This window comes from Corvus kubaryi, unplaced genomic scaffold, assembly GCF_017639235.1.
Source record: "Corvus kubaryi isolate FWS band 111438036 unplaced genomic scaffold, C.kubaryi_AGA036_p1.0 37270, whole genome shotgun sequence".
Taxonomy (NCBI): domain Eukaryota; kingdom Metazoa; phylum Chordata; class Aves; order Passeriformes; family Corvidae; genus Corvus; species Corvus kubaryi.
The window spans coordinates 462819-481364 of NW_024581083.1; the positions used below are offsets into that span (position 1 = coordinate 462819).

General features: G+C 52.7%; 2 long non-coding RNA genes across 3 annotated transcripts; one reads left to right on the forward strand and one right to left on the reverse strand.

Annotated features, from left to right (window-relative positions):
- Window positions 1-87: 87 nt before the first annotated feature.
- Window positions 88-14461, forward strand: LOC121663270. Of its 2 annotated transcripts, XR_006015584.1 has the most exons (4): window positions 88-265; window positions 10232-10304; window positions 11574-11702; window positions 11852-14461. It is a non-coding gene; the product is annotated as an uncharacterized LOC121663270 (long non-coding RNA). The 2 variants fall into 2 exon arrangements; XR_006015583.1 differs by lacking the exon at window positions 88-265 and having other exon boundaries at window positions 474-10304.
- Window positions 14462-17968: 3507 nt separating this feature from the next.
- LOC121663274 lies at window positions 17969-18534 on the reverse strand. Its single transcript, XR_006015585.1, has 2 exons — window positions 18402-18534; window positions 17969-18229 (listed from the first exon to the last, which is right to left on the reverse strand). It is a non-coding gene; the product is annotated as an uncharacterized LOC121663274 (long non-coding RNA).
- Window positions 18535-18546: the final 12 nt, after the last annotated feature.

The window sequence follows — 18546 nt, forward strand, 5'->3', positions numbered from 1 at the left end:
GGCGGCAGCGCCGCGCCGCCGAGCGGCCGCCGTGGGTACTGCAGCTCCGCGCTCCCCCCCGCGCACCGGCGCCGCGTCCGACCGCGCTCCGGGCGGCACCGGCACCGGCCCCGGCCGCTGTCCCCGCCGGAACCGCGCTCCCGCACCCCGGCGGCAGCTGGCGGGGCCGGGGAGAGCCGCCGGGTTCGTGCTCCCCGGCGGGAACCTCGCGGGAGAGCGCTCCGCAGCGGGCCCTCCGGCCGGGAGGGATGCCCGGGATCGCCGGGTGGGAGATGTGTTTATTCGGGGTTGATAATGAAGTTAATTAATAGGCCTATGGCGTGGCGCGGGGTTTGGAGGCTCGGGAGCACAGCGGGGATGGGGACCGGGGGGACCGGGCGTCCCCCCGTAGCGGGGGTTTGGAGGTGGGGCTTGGAGGTGGGATTTCGGAGGCTTGGAGGTGGATTTTTGAGGTTTGGGGGTGGGTTTTGGAGATTTGGGGGTGGGTTTTGGAGGAGATGCTTTAACTTCTAGTCCTTGTTGCCAAACCCTCAATTTTAAGCCAGCTCCAGCCCAAGTAAGGATGTTTTCTCCTGGTGCTGCAGGTCAGGAAGCAAAGTGGCAGGGTTGCTCTGGGTAGAAGTTGCTTCCTTGCCTGCTGCTTCCAGGACTGCTGACTTCTCTGGAAGGCATGGATCTAGCATCCCAAAAAGCCTGCAAGTGTTGCACAAGGAGCGGTGCTATGAGGTGAATTTTGGGGTGGCCTGAGGAATGTGCTTGGCACACAAATGGCTTTCTTGAGGAGACAGGGAGTGAACTGCTGAGACATCTTGTCAGGTTAGAGGACGCTCAGCTATCCCAGGAGGAACCCCCAGCCTGCCCCATGGCTGTGGTTAAAGCCGTGGTGATGGCGACTCCATGGGTAATAAAAACAATAAATAGAGAAGCAGTTTCCTTTTACCACAGAAACGATATTTCAGCACTGGCTGAGCTGCAGCTTGCCAGCTGTCGGCTGCAGGAAAGCCCTGCGTGCTTGGCGTGTGCGGTGCTCTCCGTGGATGCTGTGTTTGATTTTCAGCCCACCTGAACTGTCCCAAGCGTTTCCCGGTGTGGGAACTGCGTGTCCGGGTCGGCATTGCCATGCTGCACCCATGGCAGGCTGTGGGCTGGTGCTTTGGCAACCCCTCTCTCTTGATTTGCTCTTTTTATCCTCAGATCAAATGACATTAGACAACCTGAGGCCTATCCATGTGGCCTGTTGCTATCACCACCAGGTATCCTTATGGATGAACCACTGCTTTATCCATGTGCTAGAACTGGGAAATGCATAACTGCTAAGGAATTGTGTTGGTGCCCTGGAGGTGCGTGGCCAGTCTGTCTCTGACTGGTGAAAATTGGTGGTGCTGAGGATGCTGGCCAGCAGCAGAGGTTGTTCTTCCTCCCCAGCACAGGCCAGTGGTACTATTTTGGGAGTGGATGTGCTCCAAGTGGATACCAGCAATCCTGGGAACAACCTGCTTTGGTGGCATGATGTTTTGTGGGATTCTGCTTGCCCAGCACCACTCTGTGTTGGAAGTCACAGCCACTACCTAATGCTCTGATTTTGTGCCTGAATTTGGCTTGAATAAGGCATTTACTTATTGAAGTCAACAGAACAGAGGAAAAGAAGTGGTTTTCTTCCCAACAGATAATCTTTTCAATGGGAGCTCTACCACAGCAGCCCACCCTGGGAACCCACAGAGACCTAAATTGGTCTGCCCAGTGCTCAAACATGATCCTGTGGCCAAGGCAAGCTTGGGATGGCTGCTGAATGAAGCAGGGTGCAAAGCAGGATGGACCAGGGTGGTGGATAAGTGCAGGAGCCAGGGGAGTCTCTTCATACGTTGTCCACGTTTGGCCTTGTACAGGCCAAAGACAGGACTGGAATCTTGCAGAGTACTCCTGGGTCACATGCTGCCTGTCCTGGCTGTTGCGGTCCCATCAGTGTCTCCCATATGGTTATCAGGGTGCACACTGCGCTGCCTCTGTGGGTTCTGCTGAAACCCATCCCAGACCTCTTTGCTCTGAAAATCAGAAATCATTTCATCTCCAGCCCCACAACTCTCAGCTTGGAGATTTCACAAGATTTCCTGATGTTTTCTCCCCTTCACGTGTCTCTCAGTAGCAATTATATCCCCTTCAGCCCTGTTCTGATAGCCTAAATGAGACTAAATTTGAATCTCTCATAAGATAATCCTCCTTTGTTTGACTGTTGTAGTCATTTTTCACACCAGTTTCAGTTCCTCAGAAAGACAAGGGAAAAGGTTTTCGGAGTTATGGCTGGGATCTCAGGCTTAAGATCAATGGGCCTTTTGTTTGGAAATCCAATTCAGTAGGAATTTTAAGAACATATCTGATCATTACTGGGAGCATCTCGAAGTTTGGAGCCCAAGCCTGTTATTCAGCTATGAAACAACTCTGCTGACTCCAAGAACTTGTACAAACATTTATAATCAACAGGAGGGAAGCTAAGAGCCATTCAAACAACAGATAAGATTAGTTACTGAAGTGGCTGGGCTGCAAGTGTTATTGTGCAAGTCAAAGAAAAGGCTGTCACACATGGAGGATGTTGCCAAGCAAGATTCATTCGAGTCACCGAGTCATTCTTCTCTCATCCGCTGTCCGAATTCTCCTGCAGTCTTCCCAGATCTACTCAGGCTGAGTTGGGCGATCTGCTGGGTTAGGAGGTGACTGAGCTTAGACTTTTTTCTGGGTTGTGTCAGATATTTGCCTTGGTCCTGTTCTTGTCCAGCACCCCCACCACGGAAAAGGGAGCATGTTCTTGTTCAGAGAACTTCCTGTGCCGTGATGGGACTTGGGGCACTGAAGGAATCAAAGCCAAGTGGCTTTTGCCATCGCTCAGATGCAGAGCACTCAGACAGCCATGTGGGGATGTCTGAGGCTGGGTGAAGGCTCAGACCAGCCCCTGACCTGGAGTGTGTAACAGGATGGTGAAAGCTCCCTGTGCTTTCTATCTGGGTCCTCCTTGGAGTGTGCCTTTGGGGAGAGGAGCTCAGCATGGCTCGTCCACTGTCGTGAGGCGTTGGTCACCCGGTGAACAAGCCCCATCATGTGCAGCAAACAGGAAACCAGCACACAACATATGAAAGTCATTTAGGAAGACGGGAACGATGAGTGGCACGCACAATAGCGTTGCTATTAGGATCTGTCGATCCTAATTAAAAAAATACTTCTCAATGAAAATTATTTATAAAAAGAAATCACAGTGACCCTAAATCAAATTATTTGTGAATGGCTTTTAGTCTCCCAGATCAGTTAAAACTCCTGTGTTAGTCACTGGACGTCATCCAAGCTACATGCTGAATGAATAACATCTCTGCCAAATTTCATTTTTTTTTCACCCTCACCCAGTTTGGCACAGGACAGTTAAAGTCATTTTTCTAAATATCTTTCAGAACATCAAGCAACTGTAAAATAACAATGGGAAAGCTTGGCCACGGACAACTGCAGCCCTCCAGCTGGAACCGCTTCTCTCCAAGAAAGCAACTCCGTTTCCTTTGATGATCTGTTTTGGGGGAGCACTGAGGCAACGATTCCTCCACGGGGGTACTGGAGGGTCACTGCCCGAGGGGTAACTCTGCCAGGGAGCCTGGCTTCCAGGCGTTCCAGAGTGGGGCACAGCCGGATCCAGACTGGCCCTGGGTACAGGGTTTGTGTCCTTTTGGCCACCTGCTAGAGAGTGACATCCCGAGGACGTATCAGCCATTCCTTGTCCACGGTGGCAGTTTCCATGGTGAGCTGTAACGACGCTGCTTTTGCTCCCTGTTCAGAAACGAAAACCAAAAAACAAACAGAAAGAAAGAAAGGAAGGAATCAATGACTGCACAATGGCAGAACAAGTTCTTGTGTCTTGTGTCTGCAAAGATAAAGTGCTAATTCTTCTAAGCACTATGTGATGTCCTATCCGAGTGAATCAAGTTTGGGATTGTTTTCGTGATGGCTTCTTCCAACTCCAGTGTGCTTTCTCTTCTCCTTTGACTGGCCTGCAAGTCCCCCTCTGCCCTTTTCTCAGCTGGCTTTCCCCTCATCAGTTCTTTCTGACCATGAAGGGCTCTGTGGTGTCGTCACCTGCAGAGAGCGAGGACCCTGCCCAGCTCTTGGTTCTCAGAGATGTTAAGAGGGAAGCATGATTCTCCAGCTCCCCACGTAATCCGGGAAGTGCTGGTTGCTATTCTGTTGAAAACTAGCAGCAAATGGCCACCAAATTCCAATCTTGTTGGTTTTCAGTGAGAATAATTTATAAACCCAGGGCTCTCTGCTCCTTGCCTCCTAAGGAGGAGTAAGGACTGGAGCCCAGCATCATGTGCAGCAATTAGCAAAGACTGTGTCACCCATGTGTGTGACTGCCTGTTTCCCAGTATCCAGATGGCTTCTTTGCCTCCAGTTGAACTGGTGTGATGACTGGGTGGACCTCCTGCTTCCCTTCCCTCTTCCCATGCCCATGGCACTGGCTGGGAAGGTGCTCTGTCCACAGGGACGTCCAGGAAGGTGGGCATAGCTGGCTCACAGGGACAGCTGCTCTGGCTCCTGGTGACCAGCTGGTTCATCCTTTTATTAAGGTGACAGCACCTCCTGTGCTTTTGCTGTTTGATTCCTCTTGTTTTCGTGCTGCCTTGCTGCTGTCTCCAGAGCTGTGCCCAGATGGTCCTGTTGTCTCTCCAGCCATGACTCCTGGTTCTGGACTTGCACAGCCATGCAGCAAGACAGCTGACACCCTCTCTGGTCTTGCTTTTCCTTCTGGACTTATGGACATGCTGGGGGTTGTGGCCTGTGAATTCATCCCCTCAAGGCACATTTTTGGGAAGTGTGCTTTACAAAGCACTGGCTGGCTTTGTCTGCAGCATTCTGGGTTTCTCAGCTTTGCCTCATAGAGGTGCCTTCCACTCCTGTGCCACAATGCCTGGTTTATCCTGCCAGCCTCTAAGGTTGTTGGATCACACCAAGCAGGGTCACTAAAGTGCCCAAGACCAGTCCAGCCGGTGGAGGCTCCCAGAGGAGAAAAGGGTGGGAGAAGGCAGAGAGGAGTCTTGGTACTAGAGACTCCCAGGTATGAGTGTGCCTCCATTCCTTCTCCTCCAGCCAGGAGAACTTTCTGGCCATTTGTAACTTCTGGTTTTTGAGGTTAATACTCCAGCCCCTCCCCAATGCAGCTTTTTGCAGGCTGTGATTCTTTCTCAGATTACTTTAAAACCCCTTTCCTTAAAAAGTGTGTGAGGATGTTGGCAATTCCCGACTCATGACTAGATTTCTTACAATCTGTTCACAGGGAGCAAGGTTGCTCATAGAGCTGGGGTGAAATGGGCTGACTACTTCTGTGTGGGGCCAAAGAAACCCCGAACACCTGCAAGGGTGAGAAGGAAGATACAGAACAAATCGCAGTTTTGAAATGAGATTTAGAACAAATCATGGTTTAGCAGTTTTGCATCCAAGAAAAGGAGGCTTTGACTTTTTCTTTTCCCCAAAAGTTTTTCTCTGAAGATGCTAACCTGAGTGTTGCCACTCTGAGAGGACACAGCGAGTCCTCAGCTCTCAGGTGGGCTGGCTGCTGCCAGCATGACACAGTGCTGTGGTTTGACCCCAGGTGGCAGCTCAGCACCATCATCCACTCACTCACTGATGGGCTGGGAGAGAGAATCAGAAGGATAAAAGAAAAACTGGCAGCTGAGATAATGACAGTTTAATAGGGAAAGCAAAACCTAGGTGCACCAGCAAAGCAAAGCAAGGAACCTGTTCCCCACCTGCCATTGCAGGCAGGTGTTCAGCCACCCCCAGGACAGCAGAGCTGTGTGGTCTGGGATATCCCTTGGGTCACTGGGGGTCAGCTGTCCTGGCTGTGTCCCCTCCCAAATCCTTGTGCACCCCCAACCTGCTCGCTGGTGGGGTGATGCGAGAAGCAGAAGAGGCCTTGGCTCTGTGTAAACCCTGCTCAGCAATAACGAAAACATCTCTCTGTTATCACCCATGTTTTCAGCACAAATCCAAAGCTCAGCCCCATAGCAGCTACAGGGAAGAAAATTAACTCTACCCCAGCCACAACCAGCACACAGAGTCCCGGCTCCCCCATTCTCTGTGGGGTTTGGTTCACATGGCTCTGAGAGGAAAACTCCCCCAAAACTCACACAATGAAGAGCAAACTCCAGCTGTGCAGATGGAGCTGTGCAGTACAGACAAGTGCTCTGATCCATTACTGGATTGCAAGTAGCTGATATTCCTGTGGTGGAACCTCTTTCTGCATCCAGAGAGTTGCCCCCCTGGACCCTGCACCCACCTAGTGATGTTAGTGCCCCTGGTTTTGAATCCTTTTTTCCCATGGTGGTAAACGGCAGCCACAAGGCTAATGGGTGTACTCAAGGCTTGTTCTAGCAGTGTAGGCTCATTGCAGAAGCTCAGGACCTGCCTTTTGGGTCCTGGGGGCATATATGTGTGTATGGGTGAATGCATCCCTGTAGGCACAGCTGATATCTAAAGCAGTAATTTAAAGGATGCTACATAAACCCAGGAATAGAGTAATACCTACCTGGAGGAGAGCAGAGGCACTGGAGCTTAATTTAAACTCTTCCAACTCCCCTCCCTCCCAATTCTAAGATAAATGGACAAAAACATGCCCTGGAAGCTCTTGTGAAGCCCAGTCAGAGATGAGCAGGAAGGAGCCAAAGGCATGTCCACAGCTCGTCTTGCTGTGCAGGAGGCTTGGAGAGGTGTTTATAAACACCTTTTCTGCTCACAGTGCTCTTGGCCCCTTTCTGACTCTTGGACTCAGGGCCAGCCGTGGCCCTGGTTCAAGCTTGTTTTGAAGTGTTTCATCCCCCGTGCTCTGCAGAGCTGCCTTGGTGCTGAGGCTGAGCAGGGATTTGCCCTGGGAGCAGGTCCATGCTCTGCAGGGAGGATGGGAGCTGCTGTGCAGATCCAGGAGACGGGAATTGCCCCCTTCAAAGTTACTCCTGGAGGTTAATCATTGTTCTTTTCTTCCAGCGACGGGTGTCTGCTCCCGGCAAGAGATCAGTTGTGGGGTGTCACTGCCACTGGGGGCACGGGGAAAGAGCTTTTCAAGGTGAGATTGTGTGTTTAGTGTGGCCAGGATGAGCTGGCAGCTCCTGCAAGCCTGGTGCTGCCCCTGCCACTCGTGTCCTTTCCTCTTCCCCTTGGTCAGGGTCTGCATGCCTGGGAGGGAAGGCCAGGGACACATGAGGATAGGAGGAACCTTCTGCCTTCCTCACGTCCTACCCCAGGGTGGAAAGCCAAGTGGTTTTCCCAGGGGCAGGTGAGCTGCTGAAGGGGCAGCGCTGCCTGAGCAGCAAGGAAAGCAAGGAAAAGGTGACAGAGGAGTTGTTTATTTCCCCAGAGCTGCAGGGGATGGTGGCTGCAGACACCTGGCCACCTGGCGTGGCAATTTGGGCACTGGCAGAGGAGAGCTGGGCAGCTGTGTGGCAGCTCTGGCTGGAGGAGCACAGCCAGGGGTGGCTGCTGGGTGCCTTTGGGCAAGAGCAGTGCTGGGGACCTGGTGCAGAGAGCAGCTGGGAGCTTGGAGAGGGTGCTGGCAGGAGGGAGCCCAACTCCATTGCCTTGGGAGTAGGATTTCCTCCTGTCTCCCAGGATTGTTGCCTCAAAACACCAGAAGGAATGACCATCTCTTGTTCTCCTGGCATTTCCTTTCTGGAGAGGAGAGTCAGACTGGCAGAGGCAAACAGTCCTAGTTTGGGGTGGGGTCCAGTCTGAGCCCCAACAGTGAATTGCCCCCTTGCAGGGCACATGCCAGAGTTGGTGTCTCTTTGCCAGAGGCTTCCTCAGGATACATTTGCCCATGCACAGTGCCCTCTCAGGGGGGCCTGACCTGAAGGAAGGGGCCCGTTTCTGCCCCCAGAGCAATGCCAGGCTGGTGTCATGGCCTGCAGATCCTTCTAAGTTGTGGCAGCAGAAGAAAAAGAGAGAAATCACTGGGAAAGACCCAAAGCAGCCACGTGTCTCTGGCATCTCTCAGCCCCGGGGCCCAATGGTTTCTGTGTTTCCTGTGTTCAGCTGCCTTCCAAGAAGATTTTCCCAGCTCCTGGAGCTGGGTCTGAGTTTTCACACTAGCCCTGTGCTTGGTCTTGCTCTGTCTGAGAGGTGATGTGTCCCATGAGCTTGATCTTTCTGCAGCAGGCTGGGCCCTCAGGTGGGAGCCCGCAGCCCTGTGGATGGGCACAGATCCAAGCAGGGCACCAGCTGCTCTGCCCGGTGCTGGTGGAGCTGGTGCTGATGCTGTTTGGCAGTCACGTCATCAGGACAGGAATCTGGTTGGATCCCTGGGATGAATAAACTTGGCTGACTGTAAACAAACCTATTTACACAGATACCTCTCGGCCTGGCGTGGAGAATGTGGGAGCTTTGGTCGAGAAGAATTTATAGCTTGTAACTTCTAAACTCCTCATTATGCAAACATGAGAACAACCAAGGCATCTCATTAGGGGCTGTTCACAGCAACTGGCTGTGGTGGCAAACAAAGCCTGTTTAGAGGAGATACAAGATGATGTCTGAGTTTGATTTTGTGGAGTAAGGGGTAACAGGAAGAGTGTTTGAAGCCATTCTTCAAGTATTGCAACACTACCTGTTGCCCTGTCCTTCTGTGGCCCAGCCAGGTGTCCTGCCCCACACCTTGGAGGAGGCATCCACCAGACCCCAGTCCTTGTCTTTTCCAGGAAAGTAAAGCTGTTCTTTAAACCATGCTCCAGTGTCTTCCCTGGTAGGAAGTCCCAGCAGTCCTTCAAGGACTGTGCTGCTACATAGAGTTATGGCCAGCTCTGCAATCCTCCTGTGAGAGGTGCGAGGGGGCTGCCACTGATGGGAGGTAGGTGTGATACCTCCCTTTAAAGGTCCATCAGTTTCTGGACCTCGAGGGAGAGAAAAGCCAACTTGGCTTCTCATTTGAAACTTTACCAAGAAGAAAAGGGACTGTGCTGAGGGGGTTATTTAAGGCAGCAGAGTCACTTGTCATTCACAAGGTGATGGGGTTGATTCCTACCAGCCCTGAGGTGATGAGAGGCCCAGCCCACAACTGCAGAGTCCTGTGAGCCTGACATGGGTGCTGTGACGAGGAAGAGTCAGGCACTATTCCTATTTTGTGCACGACTTCCCATGGGCAGCATTAGGAAATGTTGTACTGTAGCAGGGGAATGTCTCAAAGTATCAAAGTTTATTTTAGTAATGATTTAACATTTGCCTACCTCTCTTTCAGAGCTGCTCTGGAGGTATTTTCTGGAGCATCATTGTGGCCCTGGGTGGGATTTTTTGTTTTTTGTCCTGTCGAGATGTGTCTGGGTTTTGAAAACTTGGGATTCCTGTTCTCCTTGGCTTATTTTGAGATTATCAGCTCAAAAAAGTTGTCCCATAACCCGTCTCAGTGGTTTGGATTTTGCTGAAGAGGTGTTAACTGAGAACCTCTTAGTCCATAAGTCAGACCCTTACCATGGAGTCAGTATCTTTTTACTTTTCCCTGAAAGATGCCATGAGTAAAATTATGAAGGTACTGAATTTTTCCATGCTCTGATTTCTCACAGAGCAAATTGGCTGCAGAGTCCGCTCTGGCTTGGTGTCAGAGGGGAAACAGCTTCACTTTTATGAAGTAATTCCGAGGAGGAGGACAGAGTAGGATAGGGTGGCATTTGCTGGGCTGACTCTTGCTGTTAGAGAAGGGGACATTTTTGTGGCCCAGGCCTGGAGGGATGATGGCAGCTCTCTGCCCTGGCAGCTCCTGCAGTACCTGGCTGGGTTTGGATCAGCTGTGGGCCCCCAGATTGTCTGCTGGTTGTCTGCTTTTAGATGCACAAGTCCCAGCTGGGGCTGTGCAATAGCCCTGGAGTAGGCTGAAGGACTGAAGGAGCACAGCAGACTGAATCACACCAGGAAGAGGAGAAAACCATGGCTCCCCTAAACCCTGCTGCTGTGGAGACCAGGAATTGCCTGGCACCAATACAAAATGCACCCAGCACAGCAAGAAGTCCTTCTCCCTCCCCAGGGACCATTAGGGTGGTTTCAGCCTCTCACAGTGTCTGGATAGAGGAGCTGGTTTGAGGATATTGCTTACAGGAATATTTTGGGAACTCATTAAAAAGAGAATTATAGACCAGCCCTGGTGTGATTGAGATAAGGTGGTGTGTAAGTGTGCAGGAAACATGAACATCCTCTCAATAATTAAATTCAATTAATTGTTTTACAGCTGCTCAGCCAATACCACGAGGTTCAGGTGGGGAGGTGCAGTGCTGGGACTCCGCAAGGTCTGGATGGAGCAGGTAAGAGACTGTGGTGTGTGGAGCACCTGCTTTGCGTCAGAGAGGAAAACTATTTACAAAACAGGAGCATTAGCAAGCTGGCTTTGCTGGAGAGTTGTGGGGCAGTCTGCAGCCAGCACAGCAGCCACAGACCCTTGTTCTGGGGAAAGCAGTGCAGGGGCTGGGAAGGAAAGGGGCTCGGGTACCTGTGAGGGGCTCCTTGTTCCACACCGGGGGGTGAGGTGGGAGTGGGGGTTAGTTCTGCATCTCAGCATGAAAGGCCTGACAGCAAATGGCATAATGGAACAGCTGCCTTAATAAGAGAATAAAAAGAGGGATATAATAGCTTGAGGAACCAAAAAGGAAGAACTTCTCTCCAGGGGAAGGAATGTGCAGCACTGGGGAAAATCCATCCTGGGTGCATCCAACGCTGCAGAAATGCAGGGTGCTCTGCATCTGAAGGGGCACAAGGCTTACTTGCCCTTGATATTTCTCTTTTTACTCTGCCTTGTTAAAACAGCTATTTTATCAAGCCTTTTGCTGTTGGGCATTTCTTACTGAGACTGGAGAGAGAACCCCCACACCACCTCCTCCCCCATCCAGCCCAGAGAGTGTCCCTGAGGAAGGGGGTGTGCATGGGGCTTGGTGGGGACTAGGGACAGACTGCTCCCCTCAGATCAGAGCCAAGGCTCCTGCTGGCTCCTTGGCCATCCCCAGCCCGGGGAAGCAGGAGGGTTGTGCCAGACCCCCGCTCTGAAGTGCCTCTGGGACCCTCATTCAGGTCCCCATCGCTTCCCTGCATGAAGAAGCGGTGACTCCTGGAAGGGGAACAGACAGTGCTCTGTGCTGTGTCATGGGCACCCAGCATTTTCCCACTAGCTGGGTGCTCAGAAACAGCCGTGCCAGACTGCTTAGAGCTCATGTTATCCCAGAGTCTCAGGGTCCTAGAAGGGGCAGTGGGATGGGAGCCCTGGCATGCTCCAGCTGGTGCCTGCTTGCACCATGACTGTTGTCAGCACTAGGACAGGATGACCGTGGCCTCACTGGGCTTAGCTTCATCAACCCTGAACAATGAAGGACCCCTGCCCCCACGCTGTGTGCTCTCCTAGGGATATGCCACCTCCTGGGAAAGAAAGATCCCCTGGATATTCACCCTCAGCATCCCAAGCTGCACTATAGGGCCACTGCCCTGTGTGAAATGCCCCACCAAGGAGACTTTGGCTCTGTAGCCTTTGTACCTGCCCTCCAGGTAGTTTTTGGCCATTAACTCAGCCCTAAATTTCCTCTCAGACAGATTAAATGAGACCACCTCCCATCATCCCTCCTTTCAGTCTGTGTGCCCCCGACCCAACGAGTCTGTATGTGTGATCCAGCCTTCAGGAGAGGAGAGAGAGGCAGGAGCAGTATCCCCTGGGGCAGGTAAGCATCAGTGTTGTCTGTGCCCCATCCCTCCTGTAGCAAGCAGAGCTTCCCACTGAAGCCTCTGTCGTGGCAGAGCTGGCCTGGCAGCCTTCCCAGGCGATGAATTTTGGATGAGGCAATACAAATTACTGTCCCTGGCTCTGCAGGGTTAATCTCAGTGCAGCTGCATGTGGTGCTGCCTGTGTCCTCAGCTCCAGCCAGGATGTGCACAGCAAAGGGCTGAGGAGGGAGCTACAGACCGGGAAAGATGCGTGGCCTTGGATATGCCGGGAAAGTCTTGAAGTGCCCGTGGAGGGAGGATCCAGCACGTGCACGTGCGTGCCCACGGATCACACGAGTGAGATGCAGCAGATGAGCTGCCTTGCTCTATTTGTAACCTCCCACTGCTGTTGCACAGGCTTTGCAAGGAGGAGAAGGAGCTGAAAATGGAGCTGAAAAATGAAACTTGAGGCTCAGATGCTTGGAGAGGCTCAGGAGCCTGATTCAACCCACCACTCCTCAAGGAAGCAGGAGCTTCTGTTCCTCCTGGGCCCTGTGTCTTCCTCTCACACTCAGCACAGAGTGAGACATTCGTACTCCACCTTGGAGCAAAAATAATTTTCGTTAACTCATTGAGGAAAGGAGACATAAAGACACAAATTAATTGCAAACCACACAATTACAGTGTGAGGAAAGAATGAGGGAGGAAAAGAAAAACCAACTTGGTCTTATTTTTTAATTTGCATCCCTTTAGCTGGCTGAAGGAGAGCTGGGTGAGGACATGGCAGTGCCATGGTGTACCCTGGTGGGTGGGACACAGCTTCCCTACCTGGGCATCACAGCTGGGAAGTTACACTCAGGCTCTTGCTCCCTCAAAGCTGGTTTGGACAGTCCTGGGGGCTGCAGCCTGGCCACTGGTGGGTGCAGGGTGAGAGGCTGGTGTGCAGGGAACCACGGACACCTGTCTTGTGCCCAGGCCCAGGCTGGGGATTTCCTGCCTGGATTCAGCACTTGCTGCCCTGGGTGTTGCCTTTGGAGAGTGCAGGACGTTCTTGGGAGAGCACAGGGAGAGCACAGGGAGAACCAACAGGGCTCCTCTTCAGCCCCTTACATGCAGCAGCCTGGGACAGCCCACCCCTCCCCTGATCCCAGCTCTCCTTGCAAAGGACAAGATGGAAAGGTGAGTGATGAGGCTCCAGCACCCCTCCAACCCTCCTGGCTTCTTGCTGAAACTGCTAATTAAAGAGCCCATTTCATCAAGTGATTTTTTTCTGATGTGAAAACTTTTCCATAAGGAACTAGTCCCGAATCCACCAACTCATTTCACATTTATTTTAAATCTAAGCTTTATATTGTGTAGTTTCCTCCAGGGCTTGATTATCTTCTCAGTAAAAGCTCTGTTGTTCTGGTTTGTGAGGCCTATATTTAGCCTTGCCGTAAGGTCTGTGCACCTCTCAGTACAGGGCTCAGATGCTGCCACCCGAGCTCCTGGGCTTTCCTCTTTATTGGGATCTATTAAACAAGTTACCATTTCTGTAATATCAAGGGCATTTTCCAGCCACAGGCTGCCTACAAGCAGAAACTTATTGCTGCAGAAATGGTCTCCTGGATCTCAGAAGTCATTTGGAGAGGGCCTCTTGTCTAACAATGGCAAATTACATTTAAACAGGGAATCAAGGGCGAAGCCAAAGAGCCTTGTCCCTCTCTATTATTGTGGTGATACCTCAAGTCCTCATTCCCTGTGTTTTCTGCACATGTAATAAGGCATCCACCCACTCAGCATATTTTTACGTAAAAATACACAAAATAGGCAAAAGTGGGAGGGGACTTTACCTATGAAGGGAATTCAGAGGTGCACAGAAGTACCTGATGCCCTGGTATGACTGCAATTGTTATTTAATACACAGGGGGGTGTAAGCAGGTTGTGTGGAGAGAAGGGAGAGAGAGAGCGAGAAACATCAGAGTGGCTGGCAGCGAAACCCAGTCCAGGGAGAATCTCTGGGATGGAAGAGTCTCTCACTGCTGGGCTGGAGACTGGGATACACCATCCTGAGGGGAGCATTTTCTCCCCCTGGTGCCGTTTTGCACCCATGTGTCACCTTTCTGGTGACACATCTCAGTGCCTGGGCACCACTGTCCTTCTGGGGGACAAGAAGTGCTGCCTCGCTGATCGTCAGCTCCCTGCCAGTGTCCACCTCTGCCAGTCCCACTGCAGGAATCCTCTGGCTCTGGGCAGCAGTGCCCTGCAGAGGCTCCCATCTCCTCCACCCTGAGTGGTGTGAAGCCCTCCCAGAGCTGGAGCTGCTGACAAATGTGTTGGATGCAGCTGTCTGTATCCAAGGAACGGAGCGTGTGAGCGGCACAACGAGCCAAGGCACGCGACTGGAATGATCAACGGGCAAAATCTGGGTGCTAAGGCACGGGCTGGAACATCTGATTGGAAGGCTGGGAGGAAAAAGGGAAGGCTGAATTGTTTATGGTTTGTTTTTCATTCATCATTCCTGTTCGTGTGGGTGGACAAGGAGTGAATGAGTTTCTCAGGGAGGGCAGCAAATAAAACAGGCACACATTTCCTTGAAGGATGAGTAGCTTTTTTCCCTTCCTAGTGCCTAGGTGAATGTGTCACAATGGGGCTGGAGGAACCCTAACAGCTTTTCTCTCAGGTGAAGGAAACCACTTGCTCTTGATTTTTTTTCCCTTTGATCACCATGTGCTAAGGAGATAAAAGGTTTTTTGGGGTGGGTTTCATCATAATAAAGTAGTGCTATTTCTCCCTACAGCAAATGTTCTCAGCTTTTCTTTGGACTGTTGAACATCTCATGGAATGACAGTGGGTTGCTGCTCTCCCAGCTCGGGGATGGATGGGTAGCTGGATCAGGCCTCTGTGCCAGGATGGTCCATTTCTGGGAGAGACAGCACTGGTGCCTACAGCTGCACCCCTCAGTTCTGCCCTCCCCTGGTCTGGAGGTTGACACTGACAGGCAGGAGATGTGGCAGCACTGCTGGACAGGGGGAAGCTGACAGGCCGCTGGGCTCGTGGCTGCTTTGCTGCTGGAGGACTTCTGCGAAGGGTCTTGGTTTCCTTTGCTGCAGCCATGCTGCTCATTGGAGCCTGGGACAAGTGGCAAGGCAAGTGGAATAGGAGATTTTGGAGGTCACTCTCTATTCTGATTCTTCATTACCTGGAGGAACTGACAGATGTGGCTTGTTTGACCATGGTCTTCTGGGCAGCCTGGTGTAGTGGAAGGTGTCCTTGCCTATGACAGGGGTGGAGAATTAGATGATCTTTAAGGTCTCTTCTAACCCAAGACATTCTGTGATTTTGTGGTTAGTCATTATCTAGGCTGGAGTCTCAGATTGAGTGCTGGGCTTTGCTTTTTCTCTATAATTCCTGTGTTCATCATTTATCACCTGCTTTTCTCATTTCACCTGAGGCTGTGGTGGTGTCCCCCTGGTGCCAGGAGTCTGCTGTGTCCTGGTGAAGGGCTGGCTCCTGCCCCATGTGGCAGGCACTGATGCTCCCATGGCCATCCCCAAACGGAACAAGCCAAATCCTTGCAGAGAAGACACGGAGGTGGGAAAAAATGGCTGCAGTGGATTTGTTGGCATTTGTGGGGCTTTTGTGAAACCCCTGATTCTTGCAGGGAAGGAGTGTCCCATAGGGAGAGAAAGCAATATTCCCTTGGCTGGGGTATGGGATGGTGTCTCCTGTATTTGCTGTCTTCACACCAGCAGGGCTTCAGGGTCCTTGCAGGGAACCAGGATAGAGCTGGTGCTGGGAAGGGCTGTGGGAGGTGGGGGGACACCCTTGCAATGCATGCACCGTTCTGAGGCTTGCCTGAAAGGGGGAAGAGCTTAGCACAGCCCCATGCTGGATAACACTGGGGAACGGCTGGACCTGTGTTAGGCTGGATTTAGGAAAAGGTTCTTCCCCCAGAGGGTGCTGGACACTGCCCAGGCTCCCCAGGGAATGGTCACAGCCCCAAGGCTGCCAGAGCTCCAGGAGCATTTGGACAACACTCCCAGGCACAGGGTGGGATTGTTGGGGTGTCCTGTGCAGGGCCAGCCATTGAACTCGATGATCCTTGTGGGTCCCAGCACGTTCTGTGGCTCTGTGCTGTGTTCCTCCTTGTACCAAAAGCCCCACGCTGGATTTTCAGGAGCGCGTCTTCAACTGACATGGAGGAGGCTGAGGACCTGCAGCCTGTGGAGGATGCTGAAGAAGGGCAGTCAACATCTGTCCTTGCAGAAGAGCTGCAGGGCTCCCTGAAGAAGCAAGGGACACTGGGACACTGCCCTGTGTGGCATCTGCACCAGGCAGGGCTCCGTGCCAGGAGCTCCCTTGGCAGAGGGGAAGAGAGACCTGAGAGGTGCTTTGTTTTCAGGCATCTCTGAGAAATTGCAGGAACAAAATTAAAGGAGGTAAAAGAAAAACCAGCCCCCACAGCATTTGCCTGAGGAATGAAAACCTCTGATGGTGCTGCTGAACTCTGGGGTCCTGCAGACAGGGTGGAATCCAGGCTGAGCTCAGATTCTCCATCTCTCTGCCAGGATGGCGAATACGATGGGTTTTCACAGCAGGGAGTTAGGGGAGAGATGGGCTTTGGATAAATTGAAACAGACCACAGACCTCCTGGGTTCCCTGCCAATATTTATCCTCAATTGAAGGAAAATGTTTTTAAAATATGTTATTCAGGCTTCGTTCTCTCAAAGCCAGTGTTCAGTTTGGTCTGGTGACTGCACCAAGGGCCTTGCCTTTTTATTTCATATGTCAAAATGCCCAAGGACCTATAGAAAACAGTGATTTTACATTTATATGGGAAAAACAGCAAAAAAGGGGGATAGGGATTTAGTCCTAAACCATTTTTGAAATGATAAGAGAAAAGCAAGTGTCTCAAGTGATGAAAAACAGTGGATTTCACAAGAGTTAGGCTGAGCAGCAGGAAAAATACTGCTAAAAGGAGATGTGACCAGTGCCCTTTTTTGAGACTAAGTGTTCTGGACTCCAAAATGCCCCAGAGACAAAGAAAACTCACTTTTCAAAATTGCCCCAGAGGCCTTACAGGTATCTTGCACTGAATTTCTCAGCGGGAGAACCACTGTGGTCCCAGTGGGATTTCAGCCTGCAAAAGCAGACAAGGATTAGCGACTCGGCTGCCTGGGCACGAAACTGCCCTTTCTGGTGAGGGGCAGGGTAGAGCAGGCGAGCTCCAGCTCAAGTTATGCTATCCGATATCTCCTTCCTTCTCAGGAAGAACCTCAGTTGCTGTCTGAGCAAAATGATAGGGAAAGGGGAAATTCCTCAGAGATTTATGTCAAAAGAAGAGAGAAGTCAGGTGGTTTCCCTGCTCCTCCGAGCAGCTTCCTGAATCGGAAATACTCTTCTCCCCTCTGCCGTGGGAAGCACTTCTGGTCCCTTCTACCTCCACCTGCATTCCTCTGCAGTTCTGCAGGGTCGCCGATCAGGGGAAAAGAGAAAGCCTTCAGAAACATCCGAGACCAAAAAGCCACAGAAAATCACGGTTAGCAAGAGGAAACGTGTACAAGAAGTAAATGGTCCCCGAGCTCCCGAGCTGTGTGCACAGCGCGGGGCTCCCGGTGCCCCACGGCCCTGCGATGGCCACGCTGCTCGGAGAGCTGCCGGCATTCCCAGAGAGGGGAAGAGCAGCGGTCCTGGCCGGCAGCACGGAGCCACGGCCGCCCATGGCTGCAGAGCCCTGGGTGCGTGCGCTGGGGCTGTGCGATGGGATAACGCTGGCTCCCACCCCGAGCCGGGGAAACACGAGGAGAGGCTGTGCCCTGTGCCTGGGCTGGGCACAGCGGCTCTGCTCCCTTCCCATTTTTCCTGATGGTTCTGGCTGTGCTGTGTTAAATGGAAAGCAAATCCCCATCCTGCCATCTGTGCTCCTTTGCTCTCACTGATGGGCTCAAAGACCCAGCTCTTGGCATCTCTTGAGGTTTGCTGAGGGGTTTCCTTGGGGCTCTAAAGGCCCTGGGGCCATTGCAGTCTGTGCCCAGAGCCATCGCCTGGGAGCAGGCTGAGCCCAGCCCTCCTGCCTCCAGGTCACCTCCGCGGGATGGGACTATGGCCGCTCCCCTTCAATGCAGAATCCAGTGCAACAACAACCACAAAATCCTCTGCTGCTGCTCATTGAGCATCTCAGCTCCCTTCCGCACTGTCTGGGCAGCGAGGGTTTGGGAGTGCAGATGCTTCAGGATCAGCTTTGAAAATAAACCCAAACAAGCACCTTTTGGAGCTTAAAGCGACTCCTCCTGGAAACCACTGCAGGGAAAAGCATTTGTTTATTAACGAGAGGCAGCAGGAACAGGGCATGAAAGGCGGCTTTGTCTCCCCGGCCACTGCGTGCTCCGTTTATCTCTATGTTAATGCCTTTCCTTCAGGTGTGCAGGGAATCTCGGGCACAAATCTCCCAGCTCCATAAAACCATCGGGCAAAGAGGAATCCCCGGCTCCCGGCCCCTGCGCATCGCGGAACCCCCGTGTCACCTGCAGCCGCCCCCAAATGAGCGCGTCTTTGGTTGCCTCTGCGGCGAAAAGGGGGCTTCTGCGAACGCCTGGGGGCCTGCCGAGGGGCTGGCTCCGTGGCCAGATGGAGGCAACGCGGTCTGCCTCCATCCCCGAGGACCCCCAGGGACGCGGGGATCCCCGCCGCAGCGGGCATCCCCGGGGAGGGGGAGTCCCCGGGCAGGGAATCACCTTTCCGGGGGGGCGCGGGGGTCAGCATCCCGGGGGCAGGGGCAGCTCAGGGAGCATCCCGCCTCCTCCCCGCGCCGCGCCGCGCCGCGCCAGTGCCTGTGCCGGTGCCGTGCCGCGCCAGGCCGTGCCGGCGGCGTGCCCTGCC